Below are 10,430 nucleotides of genomic sequence, written 5' to 3'. Positions count from 1 at the left end.
ACTACGTGGGCTGTGCAATATACTACGTGACTGGGCAATATACTACATGACTGGGCAATATACTACGTGGCTGGGCAATATACTACGTGGCTGGGCAATATACTACGTGACTGGGCAATATACTACGTGGCTGGGCTATATACTATGTGACTGGGCAATATACTACGTGGCTGGGCTATATACTATGTGACTGGGCAATATACTACGTGGCTGGGCAATATACTACGTGGGTGGGCAATATACTACGTGGCTGGGCAATATACTATGTGGCTGGGCAATATACTACGTGGCTGGGCAATATACTATGTGACTGGGCAATATACTATGTGGCTGGGCAATATACTACGTGGGGCTGGGCAATATACTACGTGGACATGCATATTCTAGAATACCCGATGCGTTAGAATCGGGCCACCATCTAGTTATAATAATAAGTCTTGAAATTGGCATTTGAACTCCTGCGGAAACGTTCAATGTGTTGCACTTCCCCCTCCTACCGCTAGGTGTCGCTCTAGAATTCTTCCTATACCTCATCTGGGTTTCCAAGCTTTAATGACAGCGATTCTTACTGACACCTTAAAGTGAAACTACAACTCCCGGGATCCTCTGCGAACATTTGCCAGCCAATAAGGGGATTCGAATTTTTTTTTTTTTCACTGGCGCTGCCGGGGCGCGCGGGCGGCTTTTGTGTGAGGAGGAAGCGGGCGGTGGTGACCCGGACACACCCGGAAAAATCCTGGAACGTACCGGGGGGGAGGGAGGGGGTATTTAGTCACCCGGGAGCCGATATCCGGAAGCCTCGCACGACGCCAGGACCTCCTGGGCAATAAAACACCCGCCCCCCTCCCCTTTCCCCCCTGAAATTGAGGCCGCGCTTCACAACTGCTCACACCGGGTGTACACCCGCCGGAAACAGCCCCCCCTCCGGGAGGATTAACTTCTACAGACACCCGAATAAGAGGACAGTCGCCATTTTATGTCGGACGAGGATCACCCGAAATACTGGTGCGGACGCCCGGAATATTCCTCTCCTCAGCCCGGATATTACGTCACACGCCCGGCCGATACGGTCACCCGCGGGTTCTTGTCCGAGAGTCCGAGACACCCGGATCTAGAATGGAACAAACTGAAGGTGATGACGGCGGGTGTAACGGGCGTCTGTGGGGGAGGGGCGGGCTGTGACCTGCGGTGTACTGGGGTCACTGGTGGGCACTAGGAGCCGACCCTCCGCTGCTGCTGCTGCTGCCCTCCTACTGTGTGGGGTGTCCGGTCTGTAGGGGGCGGTGTATGGGGGCTTCACATGGATGTACAGTGTGTGAATGGGTGAGTGTGTACGGTGTGAGTGTGTAGGGTGCGTGAGTGTGTGTATGGGTGCGTGTGTGTATGGGTGAGTGTGTGTACGGCGCGTGTATGGGTGAGTGTGTACGGTGCGTGTGTGTATGGGTGAGTGTGTGTACGGCGCGTGTATGGGTGAGTGTGTACGGTGCGTGTGTGTACGGTGCGTGTGTGTACGGTGCGAGTGTGTACGGTATATGGATAGTATGTATGTGTATACGGTGCGTGTTTATATGGATAGTATGTGTATATAACTGTACACGCATCCATGTAAATACTGTACATGTGTATACACGGTACACATCCATATACTGTGTATATACCGTATGTTTCTATACTGTAAATATACTATTCACATCCATATATAACCTGTACAGTGTATTTATGTGGATGTGAGTGTTTATCTATTTACACATATATCATACACATCTAGATATACATATTTATATAAATGGTATATTCCACACATCCATATATCCTGGACACACCTAGATGTGTATGTGTGTACGGTATATGGATCTGTAGTACATATATGTAATGCACACATCCATATACACTGTACAGTACACATGTATACACATCATAAATATACGTGTGTTTAGGGATATATATATATATATATATATATATATATATATATATATATATATATATATATATATAATTTTATTTTTATTTTTTTCAAAGGCTCCTACGGGTGAACGGTGACTGTAGTGGGGTTTCCCTCGCTGCGCTGCCGCCAATCTCTATTTTGATTTGTGTATAGGAGCAGTGGACGAGGCCGGCACCGATGTGTCCAGTGCTGCCGCCTTCCTTTATTAAGGCCTATAGATATATGGCCCATGCATGTCTGTGTGCGCACACATTGTGTGTATATCCACTTACTACTCTTACTGTAATCATAAATGCAGCCATATAAACAAGCAACCTCTCAGGCTACTTTCACATTTGCGTTTTTTGCTGTCCGTCGTGGTGCAGCAAAATGATGTATCGACGGACGTGGAGATAGAGACCCCTGCTGATGGCCCGTGCGCACCACCCGCATGTCCACTGTGTGCGACCCCTGCTGATGGCCCGTGCGCACCACCCGCATGTCCACTGTGCGCGACCCCTGCTGATGGCCCGTGCGCACCACCCGCATGTCCACTGTGCGCGACCCCTGCTGATGGCCCGTGCGCACCACCCGCATGTCCACTGTGTGCGACCCCTGCTGATGGCCCGTGCGCACCACCCGCATGTCCACTGTGTGCGACCCCTGCTGATGGCCCGTGCGCACCACCCGCATGTCCACTGTGTGCGACCCCTGCTGATGGCCCGTGCGCACCACCCGCATGTCCACTGTGTGCGACCCCTGCTGATGGCCCGTGCGCACCACCCGCATGTCCACTGTGTGCGACCCCTGCTGATGGCCCGTGCGCACCACCCGCATGTCCACTGTGTGCGACCCCTGCTGATGGCCCGTGCGCACCACCCGCATGTCCACTGTGTGCGACCCCTGCTGATGGCCCGTGCGCACCACCCGCATGTCCACTGTGTGCGACCCCTGCTGATGGCCCGTGCGCACCACCCGCATGTCCACTGTGTGCGACCCCTGCTGATGGCCCGTGCGCACCACCCGCATGTCCACTGTGTGCGACCCCTGCTGATGGCCCGTGCGCACCACCCGCATGTCCACTGTGTGCGACCCCTGCTGATGGCCCGTGCGCACCACCCGCATGTCCACTGTGTGCGACCCCTGCTGATGGCCCGTGCGCACCACCCGCATGTCCACTGTGTGCGACCCCTGCTGATGGCCCGTGCGCACCACCCGCATGTCCACTGTGTGCGACCCCTGCTGATGGCCCGTGCGCACCACCCGCATGTCCACTGTGTGCGACCCCTGCTGATGGCCCGTGCGCACCACCCGCATGTCCACTGTGTGCGACCCCTGCTGATGGCCCGTGCGCACCACCCGCATGTCCACTGTGTGCGACCCCTGCTGATGGCCCGTGCGCACCACCCGCATGTCCACTGTGTGCGACCCCTGCTGATGGCCCGTGCGCACCACCCGCATGTCCACTGTGTGCGACCCCTGCTGATGGCCCGTGCGCACCACCCGCATGTCCACTGTGTGCGACCCCTGCTGATGGCCCGTGCGCACCACCCGCATGTCCACTGTGTGCGACCCCTGCTGATGGCCCGTGCGCACCACCCGCATGTCCACTGTGTGCGACCCCTGCTGATGGCCCGTGCGCACCACCCGCATGTCCACTGTGTGCGACCCCTGCTGATGGCCCGTGCGCACCACCCGCATGTCCACTGTGTGCGACCCCTGCTGATGGCCCGTGCGCACCACCTGCATGTCCACTGTGTGCGACCCCTGCTGATGGCCCGTGCGCACCACCTGCATGTCCACTGTGTGCGACCCCTGCTGATGGCCCGTGCGCACCACCTGCATGTCCACTGTGTGCGACCCCTGCTGATGGCCCGTGTGCGCCCCTCACTTGTTCACAGTGCAGATGGCCCGTGCGTGGATCCATACCACACAATGGCCTGTGATGGTATCCAGAAGACATGGGTGCTATGGAGACTGTTGCTTGGCACAGCCCCTCTGGGTCGCAGTGAGACCCCGATCACTTGTATTGTGCTGCCATGTAGCAGTGACCCCTAGCAAACTGCTCAGCCGACAGGTGTCGTGTGGACTGGACCTTACAAGGGCTGGAAGGCGCTGACTCTTTCCCAGCATGTTCTGGCCATTCACCCCCTGTACGGTGCAGGAGACGCTTCTGACCTGTGTGAGACATTACAAGGGTCGTCAGGCCCAAATTATTGCCATTTATACTGTAAGATAAGTGATAAACAAGCGAATCACCATCTCTGTCACAATCCTCTTGTGTTGTGTGGCTCGTTCATTGGGTGAAATGTTTTATAGCACAAATCATTGTTCTCCTCATCCTGTGTAATCGGGACCGCACTGCCGAGGACTATGGCAGCCTGTGCACACTGATCTAGTGCAGACTCGCCTTCTAACGACCACCATCGGCCTGTGACGTTCTTCTCGTTACATATGAGGGTGGCATGGAGTGGGCTTAGGAGCCGAGCCAACTTCATACCAGGCGAATGCCGGCTGCGTTACTTGGCCAATATTTGCCTGTGACGGCAGAGGCAGCCCTGATCCCTGTTAACTATTCGGGTGCCACGGCCAATCTCAGAACGCAGCATGTAATTGAGATGGTTTTGCTCATCCACCGCATTGTGATCATGGGGAGCTGCTGGTGGTGGTGGCCACCGGTGTCCTCCAGTGATGCTGGCCCGGAGGCTGGCCTTCACAGCCACAATCTTACTATTGTATCATAGTAGAAGTGATTGAGTCCCCCAGGAAAGGGAGGAAAATGAGAAGGCAGAGAGGAAATGTCCGGCCCTCTTAAGGGTTAATGGCGTATTCTGAAGTGGCGCTGTATGCCAGGGCCTGTTTTGTGCCTCCTCTTCTACTTGTTAAAGGGGTTTTACCTTTTATTTGGTTAACGATTTAAAGGGAACCTGTTTTCTGTTTACGCTGACTATACCCGCAGGGCTGCTCCATAGGGTTTCCTCTGAAATTCTCCAGGAGAAAAACTAGTTTGGAACAATTGGGCAGAGAAGACTAGTCCGGTGCCGCTCCCCCGGCTGGCTTCTCCTGGGGCTGCCCTGGATCAGTCATGTCTCTGTTTTGCCTGATACCTGGGGGGGGAGACCTGTCAATCACCCAGAGCAGAGGGGTCCGGTCTCCTTCCTTCACTTTCTCCTGATCAGCGTTGGATGATTGCGGGGGAACCTCAGTCTAGATTAGTGATGGCATCAGTAATACAGTATATTGGGAGGCAGACCAACTCCTCCCCGCAGCCCCCAGCAGTCATATAGTGCTGCTGAGGCCACCGATTGGCTGCAGTGGTGCTGCACAGGCAGCTTGTAAACATGCCACCCCTGCTGCCAATCATGCTGGTTTTATGGGGGTGAAGGAGGTTGAGTCTTGTGATTTCTAACACTTGCAGCTCTTGTCCCTCCTGTGTAGCCTACAGCCCTCCTCACCTACTGTGCAGGTCATGTCCCCCACTGGAGGATTCCTTTAACCCTTTAATGAGTGTACAGGCTGTAGAGTAGTTCTGCTGACCAGGCTCCTGTCCTGCATTGTATACATCGGAGAGCTGCGGTCACGTGACCACAGGGCCATTGGTCTTGTTCGACCCTTGCCACGCTCAATTGTCCTGTCAATGCCAGTCCCAGTATAGTGACCTGTAATGGGTCATCCATCCCCCCGAAGTCTTTCATCTGTAGTGCAGGTCCCAGCTGTGGCCCTATGGCTGGAACACCTTTGTTGAGACCTCCCCTTTAACTAATCCTCCATCCGCTGCCCCTGGGGTAACGAGGCTGCAGTGATGATGCCTCCATAATGGTCACCGGACCCCAATTCTCCTGTGCCTGAGAGAGTGACTTTTTGTAGTCCAATCCTTGAAGTCTAGCCCCTCCAACCTTTTCTCACTTCTCGTCAGACACAGCAGGGATTTCCTTCAGTAAAAGTTGAGTGAGGTTTGGCATGAAGTCATTTTCTGGGGAATTACTGCTTAATTGTCACGATGACAGTGATCAGGGGATCGCCGAACCACAGGGTCAACTCTAAACTGTGGAGCTGCACATGTCATGTGTGTTTTTTTTAGGGATGAGTCCTTGGCGGTCCTTATTTGAGTATATGCAGATCAGCGTCTTGTCTAAGGGGGTGTGGCTTGCTGGAAAGCAGGTGTGGTCTAATGTGCGCTACAATTTTGGCGCAAGGTTTTGCCACAAAGTACAGGTCCTTCTCAAAAAAATTAGCATATAGTGTTAAATTTCATTATTTACCATAATGTAATGATTACAATTAAACTTTCATATATTATAGATTCATTATCCACCAACTGAAATTTGTCAGGTCTTTTATTGTTTTAATACTGATGATTTTGGCATACAACTCCTGATAACCCAAAAAAACTGTCTCAATAAATTAGCATATTTCACCCATCCAATCAAATAAAAGTGTTTTTTAATAACAAACAAAAAAACCAACAAATAATAGTGTTCAGTTATGCACTCAATACTTGGTCGGGAATCCTTTGGCAGAAATGACTGCTTCAATGCGGCGTGGCATGGAGGCAATCAGCCTGTGACACTGCTGAGATGTTATGGAGGCCCAGGATGCTTCAATAGCGGCCTTAAGCTCATCCAGAGTGTTGGGTCTTGCGTCTCTCAACTTTCTCTTCACAATATCCCACAGATTCTCTATGGGGTTCAGGTCAGGAGAGTTGGCAGGCCAATTGAGCACAGTAATACTATGGTCAGTAAACCATTTACCAGTGGTTTTGGCACTGTGAGCAGGTGCCAGGTCGTGCTGAAAAATGAAATCTTCATCTCCATAAAGCATTTCAGCCGATGGAAGCATGAAGTGCTCCAAAATCTCCTGATAGCTAGCTGCATTGACCCTGCCCTTGATGAAACACAGTGGACCAACACCAGCAGCTGACATGGCACCCCACACCATCACTGACTGTGGGTACTTGACACTGGACTTCAGGCATTTTGGCATTTCCTTCTCCCCAGTCTTCCTCCAGACTCTGGCACCTTGATTTCCGAATGACATGCAAAATTTGCTTTCATCAGAAAAAAGTACTTGGGACCACTTAGCAACAGTCCAGTGCTGCTTCTCTGTAGCCCAGGTCAGGCGCCTCTGCCGCTGTTTATGGTTCAAAAGTGGCTTTACCTGGGGAATGCGGCACCTGTAGCCCATTTCCTGTACACGCCTGTGCACGGTGGCTCTGGATGTTTCCACACCAGACTCAGTCCACTGCTTCCTCAGGTTCCCCAAGGTCTGGAATCGGTCCTTCTCCACAATCTTCCTCAGGGTCCGGTCTCCTCTTCTCGTTGTACAGCGTTTTCTGCCACATTGTTTCCTTCCAACAGACTTACCATTGAGGTGCCTTGATACAGCACTCTGGGAACAGCCTATTTGTTGAGAAATTTCTTTCTGGGTCTTACCCTCTTGCTTGAGGGTGTCAATGATGGCCTTCTTGACATCTGTCAGGTCGCTAGTCTTACCCATGATGGGGGTTTTGAGTAATGAACCAGGCAGGGAGTTTATAAAAGCCTCAGGTATCTTTTGCATGTGTTTAGAGTTAATTAGTTGATTCAGAAGATTAGGGTAATAGGTCGTTTAGAGAACCTTTTCTTGATATGCTAATTTATTGAGACAGGTTTTTTGGGTTATCAGGAGTTGTATGCCAAAATCATCAGTATTAAAACAATAAAAGACCTGACAAATTTCAGTTGGTGGATAATGAATCTATAATATATGAAAGTTTAATTGTAATCATTACATTATGGTAAATAATGAAATTTAACACTATATGCTAATTTTTTGAGAAGGACCTGTAGTTGAAATTGACTTGGACAGCCTTAAAGGGATGTCTGATACTCCCCTTATTATTTTAGAACCTTTCTAATGGACAAACTCCTATAAAATGTAAGAGAATTTCTCATCCACTTTGCGGAGTTCTGAATCCAGTCTAGTGGAAGGATTGGGACGTGTTGCTGATCCTGCTGCAGGGGGTCGGCACCGGCCCCCGAGCTCCAGGCCGGCGTTACACAATGACTCTGGTGTGAGCAATGCTGGTTTCTGAGGTTTTCCTCGGGGTGGAGGTCTCATAAGTTGCATCACACATTCCCCTCTTGTGGCTGTAAACTTCCCATATGGTAGAATCGGGTGAGCCGTGGTAGACAAACGTACGGCACAGTTCTGCTTTCTGGACCTCAGATGATTAAAGGGGTATTCCCATCTAAATAAAGGGGCCGCCGTCCACTGCACGGAGGGGTGGGTTGTTGTTGGGTCGCGGTGGGCCCCTGAGAATTGCCTGAATGGGAGACTTATGATTGCCTAATGGGACAGACCCCTTCACCATGAAGTCACGTTCCGTCAGCCAAACTACAGAAAAGGGCTAAACCGCATAATAAAGTGCGATGTGTGTCAGAAGGCGAAGTGGCGTGTTTGGCATGTGTCTAAGAAGGAGACCACCGCCGTGATGGGAGGATTACATCTGCACTGAGGCTCGGAAGCCATGTCTGCCTTTACGGATCTAATTTTTTATGACTCCGATCTTAAAACAAAGCAACTTAAATAAATTGCCGTTGAATTCTGGGGTCTGCAGCTTCTGTGGCTATTTGTGTCTCTATGGCAACAGCAATCCTAGTTTGGCCTGATCATCTGTGTAAGAAGCTTGATGAGAACTCTTCTGACCCTTTGGTCTGTGCTCTACTTCGTTGTGATTTGTTGGTGTGACATCTTTAAAGCGTAATCATCGTTTTTTTTTTTTTGTTTTTTTTTTTAATCTTCATAAATCAATAGGACATGTGAAGATACAAACTCTGTAACATGTTTTATCAGAGAAACCTGCTCCTTTCTCCTCCTGGAGTGATGAGTCATTCTTCGGTAAAATGTGTCTTCAGGTTGTTGCATTATTCATAGATGACCATTGGTGCTCATAACATTCAATGTAGATCTGAAGGGGGAGGAGCCACCTTCAACTCCTCCCCTTTCCATAGCTGCCATCTATCTCAATCTGTCGTCACTGAATATAGATTTTACCTGTGAATTGAAAGTTTTCAGAATGAAAGATCAGTCCATGGGGAGAAAGGAGCAGATTTCTTGAAGATATATTACCAAGCTGATTTTTTTTTTTTTTTTTTTTTTGTAACCTGTACTATTGATTTGACATAAACTAAAGTGACGGTTCCCCTTTGAGGTGTTGTACTGTAAATACAAGAGAATAAGCCATGACTTGCTGATCACAGAAGATCCTGCTCACTTGGCCCAGGAGCTTGGGTTGCAGGTCCGCTGCCATTGTCTCCTCTGTACATATGAGCATGGCTTTGCAGGAGAGCTGCGTGCGTCCTACGGAGATCGCTCGGGATGACTGTCTATTATTTGCAGGCACTGGTCCAACTGCCCTGTTAATAGTCCATGGCTCTAAGGTGGAAGCCGGAGATCCTCTTCCTACATGCCACATGCTTGGCGCTGCTTCTGATTACTAGGCCTACATCATGGCTGAGTCGTGCCGCAACAATGAGGAAGTGCTGGGCCTGGTCTAATCTGTGTGCGGAGCATTGCTGTGTGGCTCTGCAGGAGAGCTGTGTGCAGACCCAGGATGACTGTACATAGTATCTGAGGGTGGTGTGCAGAGCGTTGCTGTATGGCTCTGCAGGAGAGCTGTGTGCAGGCCCAGGATGACTGTACATGGTACCTGAGGGCGGTGTGCGGAGCATTGCTGTATGGCTCTGCAGGAGAGCTGTGTGCAGGCCCAGGATGACTGTACATGGTACCTGAGGGCGGTGTGCGGAGCGTTGCTGTATGGCTCTGCAGGAGAGCTGTGTGCAGGCCCAGGATGACTGTACATGGTATCTGAGGGTGGTGTGCGGAGCGTTGCTGTATGGCTCTGCAGGAGAGCTGTGTGCAGACCCAGGATGACTGTACATGGTATCTGAGGGCGGTGTGCGGAGCGTTGCTGTATGGCTCTGCAGGAGAGCTGTGTGCAGACCCAGGATGACTGTACATAGTACCTGAGGGCGGTGTGCGGAGCGTTGCTGTATGGCTCTGCAGGAGAGCTGTGTGCAGGCCCAGGATGACTGTACATGGTATGTGAGGGTGGTGTGCGGAGCGTTGCTGTATGGCTCTGCAGGAGAGCTGTGTGCAGACCCAGGATGACTGTACATGGTATGTGAGGGCGGTGTGCGGAGCGTTGCTGTATGGCTCTGTACAGTCATCCTGGGCCTGCACACAGCTCTCCTGCAGAGCCATACAGCAACGCTCCGCACACCACCCTCAGATACTATGTAGTGTCATCCTGGGCCTGCACACAGCTCTCCTGCATAGTATCTGAGGGCGGTGTGCGGAGCGTTGCTGTATGGCTCTGCAGGGGAGCTGTGTGCAGGCCCAGGATGACTGTACATGGTATCTGAGGGTGGTGTGCGGAGCGTTGCTGTATGGCTCTGCAGGAGAGCTGTGTGCAGGCCCAGGATGACTGTACATGGTATCTGAGGGTGGTGTGCGGAGCGTT

The 10,430-nt window shown here is 51.3% G+C and overlaps 1 protein-coding gene across 1 annotated transcript in view; it reads left to right on the top strand.

Moving 5' to 3' along the window:
- Window positions 1–652: 652 nt before the first annotated feature.
- Window positions 653–10,430, top strand: part of NSD3 (nuclear receptor binding SET domain protein 3) — a 132,180-nt gene continuing 122,402 nt past the window's right edge. The window contains exon 1 of the mRNA XM_069766880.1: window positions 653–1,132. The gene's annotated coding sequence lies outside the window, so the exon portion shown is untranslated. The remainder of the gene's footprint in view (window positions 1,133–10,430) is intronic.

This window comes from Ranitomeya imitator, chromosome 4 (genome assembly GCF_032444005.1).
Source record: "Ranitomeya imitator isolate aRanImi1 chromosome 4, aRanImi1.pri, whole genome shotgun sequence".
In the NCBI taxonomy this organism is placed as follows: domain Eukaryota; kingdom Metazoa; phylum Chordata; class Amphibia; order Anura; family Dendrobatidae; genus Ranitomeya; species Ranitomeya imitator.
Note: the sequence above shows the minus strand (reverse complement) of the source record. Positions and strands in the feature narration are given on the sequence as shown.